The sequence below is a fragment of the Miniopterus natalensis genome, chromosome 16 (genome assembly GCF_054644295.1).
Source record: "Miniopterus natalensis isolate mMinNat1 chromosome 16, mMinNat1.hap1, whole genome shotgun sequence".
NCBI classification, from domain to species: domain Eukaryota; kingdom Metazoa; phylum Chordata; class Mammalia; order Chiroptera; family Miniopteridae; genus Miniopterus; species Miniopterus natalensis.
Window position 1 is genome coordinate 35,648,701 of NC_142096.1, and position 19,203 is coordinate 35,667,903.

The 19,203-nt window shown below is 49.0% G+C and overlaps 1 long non-coding RNA gene across 9 annotated transcripts in view; it reads left to right on the forward strand.

Moving 5' to 3' along the window:
* Positions 1-1,654: 1,654 nt before the first annotated feature.
* Positions 1,655-19,203, forward strand: part of LOC107539542 (uncharacterized) — a 301,088-nt gene continuing 283,539 nt past the window's right edge. For 8 of the 9 annotated variants that reach the window (XR_015715801.1, XR_015715798.1, XR_001603411.2 and 5 more), the window contains exon 1: positions 1,656-1,740. This is a non-coding gene — a long non-coding RNA (uncharacterized LOC107539542). Of the gene's footprint in view, positions 1,741-19,203 lie in introns of all 9 variants that reach the window. The other variant, XR_015715799.1, reaches the window with a different exon arrangement.

Sequence of the window (19,203 nt, forward strand, 5' to 3'; positions counted from 1 at the left end):
CATTTCAAAGTGTAATTTTCTAACAGGAAAAATGTGAGTCAGAGTCAAAGTCAAGATTGAGTGAGTCCTGCGTCACGGTGTCTTTTCAGCCAGGAGAGGCCCCAGCACTGACGGCTAACAGAAAGAATCCTGCAGCCAGGGCCGGGACCCAGGGGCCGGGGAGGTTATTGAAAGCTGGCCTCTCTGGCCTGCGGGCCCCGGCAGGACTCCGGCTTCCCCAGGGGACAGCCCTTGGTTCCCGGGGGACCTGAGCAGGGAAGGGCTAAGCTCTCGCAGCTCCTACAGCGCCCTAGCCAGAGGCAGAGGTTTGGCCACCGTAGGGAACAACCGTCCAGCCCCTCTGGGGAGCCGAACACAAAATCAATGGTTCCAGGTTACAAACGAATGTGTGTAGCAGGCGGTACAGGAACATTAACTAAAGATTTTTTTAAAGAGGAAAACCTTTCGCGCCGGAAGAGCCACCAGAATGGGCCAAATTGAATATGACAGAAAAGGGAGGGTTGGGTGAAATGCTGGGGGATACATCCCAGCACTTATGCGGGGCCCTGGGCAGGGGACAGGGGCAGCCTTCCCTTCCCTAACCCTGAAGTCGCCCACTTGCGTGTCCATCTCTTCTCCCGACTGTGGCCTCCCTCTGCGGCCTGTGTCTAACGCGCTGTCAGTCCCTCCCCCACCGCCCAGCAGCGCGCCCGGCTCCCTCTAAGAGCTCCACCGTGCTGAACTGAACCGAGGCTGCTCCTAGCATCAGTCCCGTCCCCGGGATATGTCAGGAAAGCGAGAGAAACACATCCTACGCAGGAGGCAGGCGCTCTCTTGCTCCTTTGGGGAGACTGTTGGGGGTTGAAGGCTCTACTTTGATCTTCGGGGAGCAGCGCAGCCAGCCAGCCCTCTGCACCGCTTTGCAAACCTCAGCCTTGGGGACAGCTGGAGATGTCCAAGGAGGCGGCAAGGTGCGTGCGCCTCTCTCACCAGGCCCGCGGATGCTGGTTGGTACCCAAGCAGGCACTGGGATCACTAGGGATGGAGCAAAGCCAGGGGTCGCGTGCGCGACGTGTTCCCATCTCAGAGCATCTCGGTCCTTCCAAGCCGCTGGACTCGCCTTGCCGTGCCACATCTGGCAAGTGGGAAGGCTCCCCGCTTCCAGACGCCGGGGTGGGGAGGAGCGCAGGGAGCAGGACTGCGGAAAGCGCCGGGCGCTAGCGAGAGGGCATCCCCGCGGGGCTGGCGCCGGCTCGCGCGCCCCGGGGCCCGCGCTGCCGGGACCCCATCCGGGTGCGGAGCGCGCCCTCCCCTCGCCCTCCGGGCCCGCGGCGGCCCAGGCCCGCCCCGCCCGCACGCGGCCCTCGGCGGCTCCGTGGCCCGCGTTGCCCCGGCAGCAGGCGCAGGGGCGAGCGGGGCTGCGGGCCGGCCGGGCGGCGGGGGCCAGGAGGCCGGGGGCGCGGGTGCCCGGAGCGCACGCGGCGGGCCGGCGGCGCGCGCGTCCCCTCCCCCGCGGCCGGGGAGCGAGCCGCCGTGACGTCACGGGCCGCCCGCCAGCCCCGCGCTGCACGGAGCCCTGCGCGTGCGGCCGCCGAGCACATGGGCCCTCGGGCCGGCCGGGCTTGGGGCGGCCTGCACCCCGAGGAGCAGCCGGGGGGCGCGGGCGAGGATGGGGTCCGGTTCCCCCGGGCGACCCCGAGTGGATTTCCACGCGGAAAGGATGTTGGCGGCCCCGGTGACACGGCTTGGACCCACCTTCCCGTAAGTTAGACTCTTGTCCTCTGCGTTTCTGGAACTCGTGAGCCTCGGGGCCTTGCGGGTAGGGATGCTCAGTGAGTAGCTGGGCGGAGGAAGGGGCTTCGGGTTCACACGTGTGTGGATCGTGCGCTTTCCTCATCACCGGACTCTAGACGGGCGTTTGGGGAGAGGGGGAGGGGTGGAGGGTGACATCGAATGCCCGGTGCAGAGAGATAATTCTGGATTGTATGCACTTGATCCAGGGCTTATTGCCTCGTCTCTAAAAATAGACCATCTCCAATCAGAACCGAGGTGGGGTCACAGGTGTGGTTTGGAGGACCCCCTTGTGGAACTAGAAGCCTGGCACCCATATGATGCTCCCTCCATCCTCTGACCATCTTCTCCCGCCCCCTCTCCCCCAAGGTGATCTCCGAACACTCTGCAACTCCGTTCTTTGAAACTTTTGCAGTGTATTTCCAGATTTCCCGAGCGCCCCTTATCGTGGTGCTTCTTTTGGATGGGCTGTTGATTTAATTAGCTGTGCCCTCCCTCCGCTAATGTGCTCTTATTTATGCCAGTGTTTGCGGTCGGGTGTAGACTTTCAGGAAGGGCAGCCATGAGGCTGCATGTGTCCGGTGCGTGGATACACCACGAATTTTCCGATGGTTTGCAGGCGGGGGATATTCTTCTGTATACTCGAGCCCCTGACTTCGGGCCCCTCTAGAAGATGAGTTTTTAGGGAGAAGGGGAGGAGGTTCTGGTGGTTTCTCCTGGTCTTATATTTCCCAGAGAGAGGGTGGCAGCCTCCTCTCACCCACCTCACCACCACAGTTAGTCCTGGCTACTGGGGCTGTTTTGTTGTTGGAGGAAACCATGGAGAAAAGCCTGTTTGTGTGTGGTGGGTGGGCGGGGGCCCTGGGGACACAGGGACTGTATCGGCTTTGCTGTTGGTTACTGGATGATGCAGGCCTATTTTGCATACTGGCTGTGACAAGTTGAGGCTTGTTCACTTGACACAGTCCTGTGGTCACAGTGAATCTTCCTAAGGCTCCCACCAGTGAAATAGGGGTTGTATGGATCCTCTGAACCCGGAGTGGAACTTCCTGAAAGATTTATTAGGAGAAAAACCTCCCTGGGAGCAGCAGGAAAAACAATCCCTGGCTGGGCAGAGCCTCGTGGCCTGGTCTCCACTGTCTGAGAGGAGTTACATGGTGAAGGTAAGGACTGCCTCGTGGCCTAAGGCACTGGCAAGAGGGCTGGGCTGGAATTCCACGTGTGAGTCTGGGGATGGAAAGGCCGGGTGGGTCCAGTGCCTACCCTAAGGCTGTACCCGCTAACCCCAGAGGCCATTTGCTGTGTGGTCACATTGCTGTTTTGCCGGGTACTGGTGACTTTCTGTTGTTATTGTTGCTTTACCTACTTTGAGTGCAGAATTTTGCATAGAGCAGGCTTCTCTTGAGAAGTAAATCAGTTTCTTTTTCTTATTGATTTTCCTCTCCCCTCCCCCGCTCCCCTATGCTGTCGGGTGTGCTCTTCTGCTCCTGGCTGGAGCTTTTCTGGGCTGGAAAGAGGGAGATTTTTCTTGGTTCCGGAATTTCTGACCCCCGATGGTTCGTGTAGTTGCTGGTCCAAAGACCTGGCGAATATCACTGTCCCCATCCCGTCAGTCCCTTGTGCTTTTAGTTTTTACTCTCCTGATGGCAGGAAGACTGGCTGGCTGGGTTTGGGAGCCCATCCTCACCATGCCCAGAGCCTCTGCCTGCCCAGGATGGACACCGTGCTCGGACGGCTCAGCTAAGGGGTCTCCCAGATGAGAAGACACCTTTCTTTCTTTCTCTTTGTGTGAGTGTGCCTGAATTTGGTCGGACCAAAGGCAGATCAAACCCTTTCCTGGGGAAGTGAGGACCTTGGATAGTTGCCTGGTCTGGTCCCTATTCCTTGGAGAGGTGGCTGCTGGCCTGTTTGCTTCACGGTGTGTGTTTTTGATGTTAGATACCCTCCTGGACGCTAGGGCTTTTTATTTTGTATTTCCTTTCATAGTTCGGTATAAATATGGCACTCTCCCTATTTTTTTTTTTTCTCCTGATGCTGGGTTGTGATCTCTGTAAGAGACCAAGAGCCCTATCTTTATACACCCAGTGTCTGCTGGGCACCCTGACCCTACAATGGGAACAGAGCAATAATCTAGAATAATTCTGACCATGGTGGGCCCCGTTGATGGTCCCTCCTACACCTTCCCTTAAAAACCTCAGAAATTCTAAGCCTTACAGGCCTGGAATGCATTCTTTCATGGTGCCTCCTCTGTCTCCTCTGTTTTTCTGGCCCCAAGTAACTAATGACAGTACTAGTAATTAATAACAATAACAATAATAGTAGTAGCCCCTATAATAACATTGAAATAGTATATCATGCCAAGTATATGTTCGTTGCAGTTTATGCTCCCTAGAACCCCACGGGGCAGATATAATAAATTGTCTAGCAATGATGACGTTCTCATAGTGGGCCAATCTCAGTTCCAAATGCTTTAGGTATATTATCTTATTTAATCTCCCAACAATCATGTAAGACAGGATTATTATTATTGCTGTCTTACAGATGAGGATCCCACAGATCAGAGAGGTTAAGAATATTCCCTCAGGTCACACAGCTAGGTAGAGGCAGAGTCCCTTGGATTTGGACCAAGTCTGCCCGACTCCCTGGGCCCTCTCCCAGCCATTAGAGGACACTGATATTCAGAACAAAGGATGCCTCTCGGCTTGTAGCAGGAGGACTGCATGTGTTCTCCATTCTCCCCACCTCACTCAGGCACAGATAGAAAGCCCAGAACCTTTCATGAAGACACCACTTGCTTTGGCTGCAGGCTTGTTTGGCCTTGGAGGAGCAGGCTGCCAACAGTGGGACCAACCTTTAGTGGGGACTTCAGTTCAGGGAAAGTTCTGGGCTGAGAGTCTGGGGAAGGGGGCCTCTTGGGCCCCAGCAGGACCCATGGATAGATTTCAGAAACCTCAGGCTTGGTGCAGAATCTATGTGCATTTGCAAAAAGCTACACCCAGGCATCCTGCCTGGCTTTGTGACCAGCATGTCATTACTTTGCACCTTCACAGTGGATGGGAGCTAGAACTCTTTTTGCAAATAATCAGGTCACCTCCCCCTGCCCTCCGTCTGTTCTGAGTGCCTGTCTCTATCCTGGGTGTGTTTAGGTCCAGTAGCAACCCTAATAATATAAAGGTTGTGGTGGCTGCTCTCTTGACCCTGTCATTAAAACCAAAACCAGCCCTGGCTGGTGTGGCTCAGTTGGTTGGAGCGCCGCCCCATGCACCGAAAGGCTGCAGGTTTGATTCCCGGTTGGGGCATATGCCCACGGTGTGGGCTTCATCCCTGGTGGGGGTGCGTGTGGTAGGCAGCTGACCGAGTTTCTTTCTCTCATCATGTTTCTTTCTCTCTCTCTCCCTCTCCCTTCCCCTCTCTCTAAAACAAAACAGAACGCCCTTCCGGGCGTGGCTCAGCGATTGAGCGTAGACCTAGGATCCAGGCGATCGGGGTTCGATTCCCGGTCAGGGCACATGCCCAGGTTGCGGGCTCGATCAGTGACTCTCTCATCATTGATGTTTCTATCTCTCTCTCTCCCTCTCCTTTCCTTTCTCTGAAATCAATAAAGATATATTTTAAAAAATAAATAAATAATAAATAAAACAAAACGGAACAAAACAAAACCAAAACCAAAACGCTGGGTCATAAAGCACAGTAGTCTCAGCAATTTTTTAATTGTGGAATTCTGAATGGACTTTATTTTCTCTTCCTCTTTTTGGGAGGGGTATTATGGGGTGTTGATTGGCTGGGGCCTGGCGGGGGATCTGAGCTGCAGTATTGTTTGTTTACCTGCCTTTTTCCCTCCTTGACCATGATCGTCTGAGAGCAGCCGCAGCCCGGGGTAGTCATCTTCACGGGTCTGTTGGCTAACCCAGCCCTGGTACTTTGCTGAAGCGGGCGGCTGCCAGAACTGCTTTGTTTTCAAGGAAACAAGTCATGCTTAGCCTACAGCCCTTACCCTGTTAGGTGTGAAACAGCCTGACATGGTGGGACGTGGAAGATTTGTCCCCAGGAAAAGGATACTGGAGGAAGAGACCAGCAGAAGGCGTCTGCAGAAATTAAAGAGGAGTCCGGATCTGGGTTACTTTGGAGTAAGGTGCTTCACCTCTCGAAGCCTCGGTTTCCTTGTCTGTAAAGTTGGGAGAATAAAGCACCGGCTTCATAGGTTGCTGTGAGGAGGAAATAGGAGAAGTCTGCGATTAGCAGAGAGCCTAGGATCACAGTACTGCACTCAGTACAAGTTAGCTAATATTATTAGTTATTATTATCGGGGTTTGTTACTTCCTGTGGCTGCCTGGAGTGGTGGTTTCTGAATTTTAATGTGTAAAGGCAACATTCTGGTTTTATACAGACCGTAAGTGTCAGTGCCTTCACTGGAGCTCTTTGCAAGCATCTGAGAGGAGTGGTGGCTACCATAAGTAAGAAAGAGATAGGAAGTCAGGAAGACTGCAGGAGCAGGTCTCAGAAAGGACAGGAACCAGAGGGCACCGGCCAGGTGGCCCTGCCTCTGCCCGTTTCTTAAGCTCTGTGTGCATCCATTTCCTCAGCTGCTGCCCAGGGAGCACAGCTCCCCCTCCCTGGGATGGTGCAAAGCACTTAGCACAGAGGAAGTAAGCTCTTGGTAAGACATAAAAGCAATTGTTATTATTTATTATTCCTCAGGACTCCCTTTTCCTGGTAAGGGAGCCCCAACCACCACTTGCTGTTCTGTTCAAGATGGAGTCATTGATGGATTCATTCATTTACTAAGCACTTGCTGTGTGCCAGGCATTCTAGATGCTGGAGATGCAAAAGAGACAAAAACCCCTGCTCTCCCGAAGCTTCCGCCTAGTCCAGGCCAGGCAGTGAGGATGGTCCCTGAAGGAGCAGGGACTAGACGGCGACATGCAGGCAGAACTGCCCGGCACCACTGTGTTCAAGACGCAGGGTGCTTAGCGCAGGGCCTGGCACGTGGTAATTACCACATACAGGGTAATTGCTGTATTTGTTGTTATTATGATTATGATTTTCCTTTAGTGGCTGCCTCATAAAATGGCAACCTCCCTTTCTCCCATGTTTCTTCCCGAGTTTTATTTTTCCCCATCATCCCTGTTATGGACCGAGTGGTTGTCCCCGTCCAGAATTCCTGTGTTGAAACCTAACTCACGGTGTGGTGGTATTTGGAGATGGGTGGGGGGGCTTTGGGAGGTGATTAGGGAGAGATGAGGTCATTAGGGCGGGGTCCTCGTGATAAGAGTATAAGCAGAGACACCAGAGAGCTTTCTTTACCCTGTGAGGACTGAGAAAGAAGGAAGGTAAAAACAAACAAACAAACAAACAAATAAGGGGGAGAGAGAGAGAGAGAGGGAGAGGAAAGGTGGCTGCTTACTATCCAAGAAGAGAGCTTCACCAGAGACCTAATCAATCGCAGCCTTGATCTTGGATTTCCTAGCTTCCAGAAGTGGGAGAAAGAAATTTCTATTGTTTAAACTGCCCTGCCCACAGTCTTTGTTATGGCAGTTCCAGCAAACCAAGGCACTGTTTACCGGGACTTGATATTCCAGATGCCTGTCTTCTCCCACCAAATTGTAAACTCTAGAAAGCTAAGGGCTTACAGCAATTTATTATTTTTTAAAAACATTTTTAAAAAAAGTTTATTATTTTTTTTTGCCCATCACCGTTTACCCCCCATTTTATTTATTTATTTTCATTAATTAAACAAATATTTATTGTGTGTCTACTCTGTGCCAAGCACTGTTCTTGGTGTTGGGGATGCAGAAAGGAACATAAAAGATTTCTGAGATTTCTGTGTTCATGATGCTTACGTGTAGCCAGCTGGGATGGACAGGTAAGGGACGGGGGACGTGCTGAACGAGGACAGTAAGAATGTATGAGGGGGTGATGCGTCCTGTGGGGGTGAGGAGAGCCGGTCAGGGGCTGCGGGCTGGGTGGGCTGAGTGCGAAGTCGGCGGGGCAGGGCAGGCCACGCTGAGACGCTGATGCGGAGCCACCCTGAAGGGGTGAAGGAGCTGGTTGGAGGATGGTGACTCAGGCCCTGGGCAGAGCAGGGCAGAGGCAGAACCCAGGAGTGGGCCTGCGAGGTGGGGGCAGAAGGAAAGGCTGGCAGCGTGGCTGAGCAAGGGGACAGAGGCACGGGGAACCGGGCTTTCCGTGATGCGCTCGGGCCTTTCTGAAGACGTTGCCTTGTACTTGGTGAAGTGGGGAGCCACTGAAGGGTTTTCAACAGAAAGCCGATTTGAAATGCTTTAGCTTGTGAAACGACCAGTCTGCCTGCTCTGTTGAGATGCAACTAAATCCAAGTCAGAAGCGTCAGGGGCAGACCTGCACCTAACGCAGGCGCTGGTCCAGGCTGGTGGCGGTGGCCGTGGCCGAAGGTCATGGGCTTCAGGACCCTTCCCCACTGTGTTCCCAAGCCCCTAAAAGTGCACTGTCCGATGTGGTGGCCCCAGCCTTCTGTGGCCACTGGGCGCTTGCAGTGAGGCTAGTCTGAATGGAGACATACTGTACATGTAAAATTCACATTGGAGTTCAAAGACTTTGTACCAAAAAAAGACTGTGAAAGAATTCATTAACAAATTCTTTAATGTTGATTACATATCTTGAAATGAAATTTTGGATTTATTAATTTAAATATGATATATCATTAAATTTAATTTCACCTATTTTTTAAAAAATTTATCTTTATGGTTGAAAGTATTACAGATGTCCTCTCCCCCGCCTTGACCCCCTCAACCCCACTCCCGCCCCCTCCCCAGGTCTTCACCAAACTATTGTCTGTGTCCTTGGGTTATGCGTATATGCATATAAGTTCTGTGGTTAATCTTCCCTCCCCCTCCCGTCTTCCCTCTGAAAAAGTCAGTCTGCTCCCTGCTTCAGTGTCTCTGGATCTGTTTTGTTCATCAGTTTATTTTATTCATTAGATTCTGCACATAAGTGAGATCATGTGATACTTGTCTTTCTCTGACTGGTTTATTTCGCTTAGCATAATACTCTCTCGGTCTCTCTACGCTGTCTCAAAGGCTAAGACTTTCTTCCTTTTTATAGCTGCATAGTATTCCATGGTGTAAATGTACCTCAGCTTTTTTATCCACTCATCTACTGATGGGCACTTGGGCTGTTTCCAGATCTTAGCTATTGTAAATAACACTGCTATGAACATAGGAGTGCATATGTTCTTTCTGATTAGTGTTTCAGGCTTCTTAGGATATATTCCTAGCAGTGGGATCACTGGGTCAAATGGCAGTTCCATTTTTAATTTTTTGAGGAACCTCCATACTGTTTTCCATAGTGGTTGCACCAGTCTGCACTCTTGCCAGCAGTGTACTAGGGTTCTCTTTCTCCACAGCCTCGCCAGCATTTGTCATTTATTGATTTGTTGATGGTAACCTTTCTGGCAGGTGTGAAATGATACCTCATTGTGGTTTTAATTTGCATCTCTCTGATAGTGATGATGAGCATTTTATCATGTCTCTTGGCCAGCTTGGAGAAGTGTCTATTCAGGTCCTCTGCGCATTTTTTAATTGGGTTGTTTGTCTTCTTTTGTTGAGTTGTATGAGTACTTTACATATTTTAGAAATTAACCCCTTATCAGATGTATCATTGGCAAATATGTTCTCCCACACAGTGGGTTCCCTTTTCATTTTGATGCTGGTTTAATTTCACCTGTTTCTTTTAACTTTTTTTAAAAAAACATGGCTACTAGAAAATCTAAAAGTACACGTGGCTCACATTTATTTCTTTTGGACAGTGCAGCTCTAGGACCGTGCCTGGGACAGCATTCCCTGGTAGGCATTCAGTGAATTGAATGAGTGAATGAGTGCCAGGCACAGGGGATCCTGCAGCGAATAAGAAACTATCCCTGTCTTCAAGGAGCTCCCAGCATGGGCCCGAGGCAGATGGCTGGTAACTACTAGCGTGGAGGGGAGACTGGTAGAAATGGGCCCCAGGCAGCCAGGTGTCATATGCCGGGGTGGGAGGTGGGGGTTAAGGGGTCTCTGGTCTCAGTAATGACCTTGCAGAGAGGTGAGAGCCCTGCACCTAGGGACTGTGGCTGAGGTGGGAGAGGCAGGGTCTCTAGGTGGCCTGGAGGGCGAGGATCTCTCAAGAGCCTTAAAGATCAGGCAGAAGCCATTTATTTAAAGTGCCTTGCAAACTCTGGGCACTTCCCAAGGACTGTAACCTGGGAGTAACTTTGCAGATTTACATTTAGAAAGATGACAGAAGCAGGCGGGCTTCTGTGGGAAGTTACCTGAGTGGGATTCAACTGTGACGGGAAATTTAAGCTATCTTTCCTCAAATGAAAGAAATGTAAGCTTAGCTTAAAATTCTGGAGAAAAAGTCTATTAAAAAAGATAAATATTATTTCTTGGGTTAACTATACCACTGTTTTATCTTTATTGTTGTTTTAAATAACAGTTGTAATTATGACATACTGTACATGTAAAATACACATTGTAATACACGTTTGCATTCTGACTTTTCTTAGTTATCAAGTTATAGGTATGTCTGAATATTATTACATACATATACTTTGTCCATATTATTTTTATTGGGTCGATAATATTTTATTATTCAGTTCCATGGCCGTTTTGTTGTTTAGTTAATCATTCTTTTGATTTGGATGTTTAGCTAAGAATAGACTGTTTATATGTCCAGTTTTCTATTTTTCAGTTCACTTTTTATGGTAAATCCCAGGACTGGGATTATTGTATCAGAGCATCTCAATATTTTAAAAGTTTTAGGAAAATATTGTGGCTCCAGAGATTTACACTGAAGCTGTATTTTTTGGTGAGATGTGTAATGTTTTTGTCCATGATAAACTGCTATGTCATTAACATTCATGTACAGTGAAGACATATACATGCTACACATTTTTATGTATGTCATATGCATTTGTATGACTTTTTCTTTACTGTCATTTATTCAGCAGATATTTGTGGAATGCCTGTTGTGTGCCAAGCACACTGTTTTAGGTCTGGGGTTTTCAGTAGCAATCAAAACAGATAAGGTACTAGTTCTGAAGATTATTATTTAGTGGGGAGACAAAGAAGCAAACATCCACACAAAAAATAACACACTGTAAGGAACATGAAAGAATATGAAAATAGAGTAATGGAGCGAGAGGATTAACACTGAAATCCTACATTTGAGTGAGACATGAAGGCTTTGGAGAAGTTAACCAGAAAAGGAGACAAGCATAAATAAAAGGAAAAGATTGAAAACTGTGGACTACATATTAAAGAAAAAAAGCACCTCTAAGTGCTGTTTATATAATAAAAACCTGTAATAATAGAGAAATAAAGAGCTCCCGAAAGCCAAAGACCAAAAAACCAAACAACCTCACAGCAGAGTGGGGAAAAGACATAAGTGAGCAGTTCTCAAAGGAAGAAAGCTGAATGCCCATGGCTCGCGAAAGGTCTGACCCTTGCTAACAACGGCAGGCGTATCGAGGTCCAGTGCACAGACAGTTAGCGTTCACCCTTTCCAGGCGCGGGCTTGGCGTTTGCAGAAATGCACGCAGCTGTGTAACCTAGTCGAGTCCCGTCACCCATTTCCATCGCCCCCGCGCTTCCCTCCTGCCCCCCTGTAGTCCCCCACTCCTAGCCACCACTGATTTGTTTTCTGACGTTACCACCTTGCCTTTTGCCTATAACTGGGATCAGCCATAGGGTGCGAAGCCCTTTTAGTCCGGTTTCCCTTGGGTGGCCTTGTGCACGATCCTCCCATGCCGTGGCGGGTATTGGAAGGTTAGCGGCTTAGGTTGCGGGGTACCGTCTGTTCTGTGCTTATACCTCTGTGTCTTTACCCGTCCTTCAGTGGAAGGGCACTAGGCTGTTTCCAAGGGGTAGATTCTCATATTTTAAAAAGTGCCAAAAATAGGAAGTCTGACTCAAGTCTTGGCGAGGCTGGGTGACAGGATCCCCCACTTAGCTAGCTAGCAAGCGTGTGAGGTCTTTGGAGAGACCCGTTGGCAGCATGCAGTAAAATGGAAAACATCTGTGCACCCACTCATAGGTGAACTTGAGAATTCACAGCCCATACTCTGTGTTGGATACTAAGAGATGGACAGGAACCTTGAAAAATGGGCGAGAAAGATCTAGGTCAAACTAACTGTCATCAGACAGGGAGGAGGGAATAGGGCTGGCGGTGAGGGTCACAGGTCACTTTAACTTCCCCTTTAAGGCTTTTTAAAAGGACAGTATAGACACATATGTCACTCACACTTTTTGAAAATATATGGAAAGGGAAACAGACTGCTAATGCATATGACAACATTTTCCATTGTTGTAAATTCTAGGTTCTTAAAATTTCTTTTAAAAGTGTAGTTTGAAGTAAGGACCCAAGACAGGAGAAAGTTCGGGGCGTTCCTATTATCAAGAGACTCCTGTGAGTGGAGTGGAGTGAACATCCAGGGGCCAGAGACACAGGATGGGGTCCATGGTGAGCAGGTGGCAGGGCCTGGAGGGCCCTAAGCACTATTCCAAGCCTTTGGGAACTGCTAACCGGATGGGGCCTGATTTGATTGACCTTTTTGTGGGAAGACAATGGGCTGGATGGTTGACAATGGAAATTGGAGGCCCCTTTGGAGGCTGTATTGCTGCATTCTAGGATAGAGACCAGAGCCCTGGCTTTAGCAGTGGGGAAAGAGAGAAGACGGATCCAATATTTATTTTGGAGACTGAAAGGACTTCTGCCTGGAGGGCAGGGTTGAAAGGGTTCCAGGTGGGAGTAAAGAGGTAGCCAGGGCCCTTCCAGGCCCAGCAGAGGGGCTTAGACTTTATCCAGCAGGCAATAGGGAGCTATGGAAGGTTTAAGCAGGGGCAGGGACTAGATGAGAGTGGGCTTTCAGAAACATCTGTCCACACGTGGCGTCGCCAGCCTGGAGTCTGAAGAACATTCTAGTTAATGCGGCTGTGCGTGTACCACAGGTACCCTCTGGCTGGATGCTTCACTTTTCCCATTTTTCAGAAGGACATGGGGAAGAGGAAAGGTCCCCTGTGAGGAAAGTCCCCTGAAACTATGGAAGAGCAGCTGAGGGAATAGAGGCCCCTTCCTGCTTTTATTGTGACAGGGTTTGTTCCGCAGCCCCGAGTAAGTAATGACTCATTCAGCCGGGCCAGCAGCAGCCTTGGATCGCTCCTCCCACTGAGCGATTTCCAATCCTTGTGATGCTTCACTCTTTACAAAACAGACCATTGCATTTGGTCCATGGGGACCTGGGAGGCGGAGGCCAGAACGCCCGGCCGGGTTTACACTCCAGGCGCTAGGGACCCACGGCTTCCTGCCTCCCTCCCTCCCCTCCCTTCCTCCCTCAGGCTCTGCTTCCCATGGTCCCCCCCCCCCCCCCCCACAGGGTTGCCTTTGCCTCTGGAGCCTGGAAGGAGGTGGCTTCGCAGGAAGTGCTCTGGGAATAGAAAGGCCTTGTTTGCTTTGGGCAGAGCTCCTGGCCGGCCTGAGCCTCTTCTAGCCGTCAGGTACGTCAGAGGCAGGATCTCTTCCCTGTCGTTTTTCTGCACATTCCACTCATGCTTTCTCCATCAGAGGCATTCCCCGCATACTTACTCCGTAAAAAAGGAAAAGCAAAGAGTTTTTAAAAAGCAAGGGGTGCTGAGGTCAAGGGGAGATCCACTGTTTGAGTAATTGTAACATATGGAAACTGGCTTGGCAGCCACGACATGGATACCACAGTAAGGTGTTCACCTTTTATAGCTGAAGGATTTCTGACACCCTTGACCGTGATGTGCAGCTAACCGTTATCTCATCTTTGGTCCAGCCGTAAGACCTGGCGTCCCTCCAGCCAGAACCCCCCTCCTGGGAGCACCACCCTTCGCTTAGCAGGTCCTGGGTGTCTCCCTGCTCCCACTCCTGCCCTCCTCCTGACCGGAGAGTGTGAGCTTTTGACGGGGCAAACTGTATCCTGAAACTCAAGGACTTAATAGCTTTTAATGGCTTCTCATTATTAGTTCAAGTACCTGCTATATAATAGGCCCTCAGGAGTATTGATTGAATTGCTGAGCGGATGTGAATGGTGAAACTCTGGCCAGAGGCAGCCTGCGAATCTGGGGCTTGAATAATGTTGAAGGTTTGGTTGCTGTGATTCTTCCAAGGACTGATGTCTGCAGATTCATCTCTAACAAGTCACGTCTCACGTGGGGAGGGAAGCAGCCAGCCAGGGAAACGGGACAGATTCCCGTCTCTTTTTCCACGTAACTATTATTTACGCTTTATGTCTCAGCCTCCGGGTCGCCTCGTCCAGGAAGCACTCCTTCCTCCCTAGTCTCCTGTGACCATCCCCTCCGAGCGCCCTGCGTCTCGGTTATCACAGCTCCCGCCGCGCTGTATTGTGTAGCTGCGGGGCTTTCGAACTCTGCAGTTTAGGGAGGGTGAGCCGATTATGTAAATGCACCAGGTGGGCCCTACAGGAGGAAGTTGGCAGACTGGTAAACAACCTGCCCCCCTCTAGAGAGGGCGGCTGCTCTTAGATCCAGCCCTATCCCCTGGCCCTTTTCCACAGGCCAGAAGATCCCTTGTTTCCAAAGCTTCCACTTTTTAAAGACAAGCCAGATATCTTGTTTTTAAAATGCAACTTTCCTGATTTTCAAATGTTTCAATTCAGATTCTTAAAGAACACCCACAGGCCAAACAAAACTTGTGTGGACCCTGTGCAGCTCCCCGGGGGCCAGCAGTTTGCAATCCTTGCTTATGGCTGTCTCTCATTGCACAAACTCCTCCAGACAGGGCATGATTTCTGTGCCCCCAGCGCCTAGCAGGGAGCCGGTCTGTCCTGGTGGACGCTCCCGGCTTCAGTCCTTGCTGACTCTAATGCCTCACCTGAGCAAAGACCTTCCGGCATGTGCAGTATTAACATTTTTCCCTTCAGAACTGTTTGCACATAATGTTATTTTGAATAGCTTCTTCAGTCCCTTGCATGCTTTTGAGATTGGCTGTGTGTGCCTGGAAAAGTAATAATTTCTGAGATTTTTTAGACTGGTTTTTTTTTTCCTTTCCCCCTTCCCTCTCCCCCTCAGCACATGTTGCCTATTTTTTTTTGGGGGGGGGGGGGAAGTGAGCCTTTTGTACCCAGCTGGGCTGGGAAGGTAGTTGGTGGGCTGTTAGCAGCTGTGACTTCCAGCCAGCTCATTGACTTCTGCCTTCCTGTCGGTTAGCCATTGCTGATGGCCTTAGGGGGACAGGCATGAGTTCAGGTTTCTTGTCATTGATGGTGAGCTGTTTCGACAAAATTGGGTAAAGAAACGAATTAACAGCTCCCATGGTTAAAAAAGCCCACCCCATCTAGAGCAGTGTTTCCCCATTGTGTTATCTTTCTGAGCATAGTGGAGGAAAAATCAGTGAGGGCATGGCTGGTTGGGAACTGTAGGAGCTTAATATGTGCCCCGCACTGAATTGTATCAGGCTCTGGGACGGGGGTGCATAAATAAGAAGGACCATGGATTTTATAGTTTGGAAGATCCATCCAGTCTTTGCCTTCTAGAGATACAGAGTAAGAGCAAAAATGCACTGAGATGATAATATAGCATTAATGTAGTTACGATGCAGCACAATGTAGTTTAGTATTATTAATAGCTATAATAAAATGGCATACATATGGTAATTCCATGTTTAATTTTTGGGGGGGAGCTGCCAGACTGTTTTCTATGGCAGCTGCACCATTTTACGTTCCCACCAGCAATGCGCAGGGATTCCCACTTCTTCACATCCTTGCCAACACGTTATATTCTCTGTTATTATTATTTTTTTAATAATAGTAATCTGAACTATGAAGTAGTATCTCATAGTGGTTTTGATTTGTATTTCGCTAATGACTAGTGAACATCTTTTGAATGGTTTATTAGCCACTTGTATATCTTCTTTGGAGAGCGTTTTTTATGTTGTTGACTTGTAAGAGCTCTTTATATATTCTGGAAATTCATCTCTATTCAGGTGTATAATATGCAAATTTGTCCCATTCTGTGGCTTTCTTTTCACTCTCTTGAAAGTGTCCTTTGATGCACCAGTGTTTTTAATTTTGACGACATCCATGTTAACCTAGTTTTCTTTTGTGGCCTGTGCCTTGGTATGAGGCTCGGCCGTTGTATGAAACTCAGTGGGGCCTCCAGCCAGAGGCGGCCGAGCGCACGCATGTCCTGACCAGCTGCGGACTGCCTGGAGTCTTCATCCTTTGGATTCCAGTGGCCAGTGTTCACCCCAGGCTGGTGTCTCCGTTCAGCTCTTACGTGTGTTATCTCGTGTGTTATCTTGTCCATCTTCTCAGCTGCTCGATCAGCTGGCCGCTTTTACCTCACTTCCCAGCAGCGGAGGGGAACACCCAGCTTCCCAGGGGTCAGTGTGCCCCCACCCTGGACATTCCGACTCAACGCATCACTTTCAAGGCGCCTTAGGAATTGCTTCTTGAAAAAGAAATAACTAGCAGACATTTTTGGTGTGACAAAATCGGTGAGCGAATTTCATATAGCTTCAACAATTAGTTCATTATATTCTACTGAAATCTGTAAAAAAAGAGACATAATTTATAGGCTCGTCATGAGGCATAGTACATAAGCACCCGTGAGCTCTCCGCCCTGCTGAGGAAGCAGAATGTGGCCGGTTAATAGCAGGGCCAGAGCCAAGAGGTGAGGCCAGGTGGCCTGATTTTAGGATCTCTGCGCCTTAACTGCCATGCTCTCCTGTCTGCAGGCGATCTCTATCTACCTCAGGGCTCCAGGTAGCTGCCTGAGATGAGCAATGAGGAAGAGCTCTGGGCACTTGGGAGAACCTCATTAATGTGGGCCCAGCCCGACCCTCGAGCACAGAACAGTAGGGGGATGTCCCCCAAGGTGAGCCTAAGTGGCGGAAGTGGGATTTGAACTCAGAATGCAGATCTGATGGGTCCCATCTGGCATCTCCAAGGATTGTTCACATTCTTCCACCCTCAGGAATGCCACTGGATTGAGAATTTTTCTAAGGGGAGGGCCGAGCTCTTGGGGTTTGGAACTCTGCCTTTTTCAGAGGTGTTTGTAGTGTGGTTGCTCCTGGGGCTTCTGTCCTGAGCCCCCAGTTCAGCCGGCTTGGGGGTGAATCCCTATTTAGACAAGAAACACAGGTTCATGTCCAGTCATCGTCCCTCCTGCAGACCTGACCTGCGATGGGGAAGGGACGCCTCTGTGCCGGCTGGGACTTAGTGAGAGTGGGTTAGCGGCAGGCTCATTCCTTCTACTCTAGTAGGTCATGGGGCCCAGGGCAAACGTACAGCCTCCCAGCCAAGAAACTGATAGCTGCAAAGTTGTACCCTCCCTTAGACTGACAGGGTGGTTTTCTTTTTTGGAGTAATAGATTATGCTTTTTAAGAATGAGAATGTCTGCCAGCTGTTGAGCGATTTATACTTCCAGATGTTCCCCTGCCCAGGAATCAGAGAAGGGTGCAGGATTGGATCTCTTTAAAAGTTGATGCACAGACAGTTCATTAAATTCCAATGACTTGCCTTTGTCCCCAGGGGAAGTGTAGTATTTCCCTCTAGGAAAGGAGGCGCCAGTTTGCTAGGGTGGCCTGAGCAAGGCGCTTAGTAAGCAGTAAGTGAAGACAAGTGAATTGAATTTGTAGCCAGGAGGCCTGAGTTCTGGTTCCCACAGGCTGTGTGGCTCTGGACTGGGCAGATGACCTCTCTGAGCCTCAGTTTCTGGCGGCATTTTTTTTTAAGAACTAGAGAAATTATCGTTGTCTGGTATAACTTGAGAGGGGCTATGCAGATGTCAGCTCTTATGATCTATGAAAGGTTGTGAAACTGTTTCTGACAATGAGAGAAGACATAGAGAGTCCATCCTCACATTTAAAAAAAAAGTTTTAACATTATAAAAACATTTACCCATCCTCCCCCCCCCCCCCCGTGGCAACTCATCAGCTTATTCTCTGTATCTACAAATCTATTTCTGTTTTGTGTTGTGTTTTTTTTTTTAAAATCCTACATATAAGTGAAACCATATGGTATTTGTCATTCTCTGTGGAATGTATTTCAATCAGCATAATACCCTCCAGGTCTATCCATGTTGTCTCGTCGAAAATGGAAAGCTTTCATTCTTTTTCATGGCTGAGTAATATTCCATTGTGTATATGTACTACATCTTCTTTACCCATTTGTGTATCGATGGACACCTAGGTTGCTTCTCTACCTTGTTTGTTGTAAATAATGCTGCACAGCCCTCACTTTTCACGTAGCTATATGGAGGCCCAGAGAAGTTGGGGTTTGTTTAGGCCGTAGCTGGACCTTTGCCATCCAGTCTGGTTGCCAGTATGTGGCTGTTGAACACTTGAAATGTGGGAAAGTCAGATTGAAATGTGCTGTGAGTGTAATATGTGCACTGAATTTCTAAGTCATAGTACAAAGAAGACAATGAAAAATATATTTTTTACTTTTAAAAAAAAAATATCTTTATTGATTTCAGAGAGGAAAGGAGAGGGAGCGAGATAGAAATAAACATCAGTGATGAGAGAATCATTGATCTGCTGCGTCCTGCAGGCCCCCTACTAGGGACTGAGCCTGCAATCTGGGCATGTGCCCTGACTAGGAATCGAACCGCCACCTCCTGAATCATAGGTCAATCGATGCTCAACCCCTGAGCCACACTAGCCAGGTAAAAAATATTTAATAATTGTTTATATTGATTACATGTTGACATGATTTACATGAGAAGATTTGGATATATTAGATAAAATACATAATTAAAATTAATCTCACCTGTTTCTTTTTTTTCTTTTTAATGGGGCTATTAGAAAATTGAAAATTACATATGTGTCTTGCTTGCATTGTATTTCTGTTGGACAGTGCCAAGCCAGACTGTGGCATTGGTGGTGGCTTCATAGTTGTGCTGAGTAACAACCTGCACAACCTACGCGGCGGGCCTACCAGGTCTGGATCAGACTACCTGGGCTTGAATCCTGGCTCCACCAATATTAGTTGTGTGATGTTGGTTAAGCTGTTTAACTTCTCCGAGGTTCAGTTGTTCTACTTGTAAAATGCATATTGTAATGGTACTTACTTCATAGAGTTGTCATAAGGATTAAATTAAATAGTGTATATAAGGGTCTTAGAATACTGTCTGACCCGTTTTAGGAACTCACTGAGTCTTGGCTGTTGTAGTTGTTATCATAGTGGTTTTTTAGGACCTGGAGACAAAGATGGAAGCACCAGTCTTTGGGAACCAGAAAGGGAAAGAGACAGAATATAAATGCAGTGATTATTAGAGGGTGTAAACCCATCCGGGCAAATGAAGGAGCATTCTTATGGAGGCAGGACGTAGACTGAATCTTAGAAGTGGAAATGCCGACCTCGTTGGCCAGACAGAAGATAGAAGGGCACTGCGGGCAAGTGGAACAGCATCTACAAGGCTCAGATGGGTGGGGAC